A 2,500-nucleotide genomic window follows, 5' to 3' on the forward strand; every position below is an offset into this window, starting at 1 on the left:
TTTATTTGTTTTGTTTTGCAGGGGACGGCAGAGAATTAGGCCCCGTCCACACTAATACGTTTTCTTTTTCTCAAAAAAACGTAAGGCGTTTTACATTCGCACTAGCATTTTCATAACGCTTTTTGACCGTCCACACCAGGTCACCGAAAACAGATTAGGAAACACCCGTTTTGTCAACAGGCTTTGCTCGACCTTTATTACTTTCTCCAAACTACGCGTGCTTGAACTGAGACCACAGTACGATGCAAACAGCAAAATTAGTGTATATCAAGTAAAAAGATCAGCAAGGAAGCATTTAACCCAAACCACACAAATCAAGGTTGAAAATCAGGGCCAAACAACTTAGGTGCAAGGTTTCCCGCCATATGGATCTGTTGGAAGCTGCAAATGTCAGTGACACAACAGTTTTTGAAAACGTCAGATTTTCGCCCGTCCAAACTAAGACCTTGCAACCTCCATTTTCAAAAACCTTTGATCTAGAGAACATTTCCAAAAACTTACGTTTTCAAAGGAAAAGTGTGAACTGGGCCTTAAACGTAAAACGCACGTGCAGAGCGCGCAAAACTATTTTTTTTTCTCACTAAAAATGCACAAATTTTTGTGGTTATCGTTCTGAATAAGCATGCTGCAGCATTACAGTTCAATAGACCTTTTAACCGATACGGCGACCATTTTGATTTCTATTGTTTCGAATAGCTATTATGGGATGCCCAGGGGACAAATACATATTAATTTGCCCCCTGAGCATCCCATAATGTCTTTCGAAACAATAGAAATCAAAATGGCCGCCGTATCTGCAAAAAGGTCTATTCTCCCGGATTTCCCAAAACAGCAACGTGGAATAACCAAATTTACTCTTTTGGTCGACAACTTCCAAGCACACGTCAGTGAACCGTGTATTCTCCATCGTTACTCAAAAACTATAGCGGCAATCCAGAATTCTATGCCTGTAAAACTTAAACCTGCAAGATGGAATACGCGTTCCTCTGGGCATGAATATATGACTCTAAATGCAAAGTCTGATTTTTATAAGTATTCCTTTTTTTCAAGAACTATACAGGAATGGAATAAGCCAGGGGCACCCAACGTCAATTTTCTGAAAATATCTGTTCGGAAGGCGATTTGAGATCTAGAATTTTCGGAACATTTGTTCTAAAATTTCTTGCTTGCCTGCCTGTCCTAGGATTTTCGAACATCTAAAAAATGCTATAATTGCCCATTTGAACGGATTTTTACCCTAAAAAGGTCACCTAGAATCTTCGGGAGCCTTTTTTCTGGCTGAAATTATCGAAAGGTAAATTTTGATCCCTATAATTTTCGGATCACTAGACTTTCAGCTAGGAAATCCGAACAGATAAAAAAAAATTAGGGGATAAAAATATGCCTATATCTACCGTTTAAATACCAAAATACGTTTAACAATGCTATGTTTAAGTGGTTTTGAACTATATTCTCGTTGGGTGCCCCTGATAAGCTACCAAAGGAAGTAGTGTTGGAAGAATCACATAAATCTTTGAAGAGTGAAATTTCCACAATTTATTAGCTCCATTTGTGTATATAATACTATCATTTATGATGTTTTTAAAGTTTAATGCAGTCCTTTATATTCAGTATTATATTGAATGTAGGACTTAAATGGTAAACAAATAAGTATACACCATGGCTCAATGCTATCATCCATATTTTAAAGTGATTGGACCTTATATTTCGTTGACTTCGTGATATCTCTACTTAGCATTCCCAAACACCAAAATGAACAAACTAATTCACGCTACACTCTTAAAGGTATTGGTATGCCAACTTCCTGTCTATCTTTCGGAGGAAGACCTCTTCTCCAAGTGTCTAATCGCCAGCAATAGACAAGATTTACACATCAGGAAGCTTGGATATATACGTAACTTGCTTTAAATAAAGTGAACTCGAATTCGACGTTTCACATTCACGAAGTCATGGCTACGAATCATTGTTTATCGTTGTTTATTATCTTCATGAGCGAAGCTGTTTCGTAAAAGCCGGTCTATGACGTCAGAACTCATTCTTAAATAAATAACCATGATTTCAGTGTCAAAGTGTCAAAGTGTCAAAGTGATTTAGCATTTCTTCTAATTGGACACATTTTCTAAGATATTTAAAAAAAAATTCGCTAAAAATTATAAGTCAAGAGAAATCGATTTACATTAATTGTAAAAAATTATAACAATGAATTAAAGTGAGAATCACGAATTGCGGCGATAACAGTCGCGTCCACATGGACCTGACATTGTGGACTTGAAAGTGCTACAATGAATTGAATTGTCATTAAAATGTTTTAGTGCCTCATCACTTTTGTTCAATTAGCACAGCCGGATGTTCGAAAATATTGGAGTCGTGTGCAAAGTCGTCGTGTAAAGTGAAACTTATATAGTGAGCGTGCGCAGGCTTTTTGGATAATTTTACCCACTACATAAACGCCATTTGCCGGTGGCAAAAAAAAGTATAATTTACCAAAATAGCAATAAAG

The 2,500-nt window shown here is 36.8% G+C and overlaps 1 protein-coding gene across 1 annotated transcript in view; it reads right to left on the bottom strand.

Annotated features, from left to right (window-relative positions):
- LOC137983778 (uncharacterized) overlaps positions 1-2,500 on the bottom strand; it is a 10,877-nt gene that overhangs the window by 7,142 nt on the left and 1,235 nt on the right. The window lies entirely within an intron of this gene.

The sequence above is a fragment of the Montipora foliosa genome, chromosome 13, assembly GCF_036669935.1.
Source record: "Montipora foliosa isolate CH-2021 chromosome 13, ASM3666993v2, whole genome shotgun sequence".
Taxonomy (NCBI): Eukaryota; Metazoa; Cnidaria; class Anthozoa; order Scleractinia; family Acroporidae; genus Montipora; species Montipora foliosa.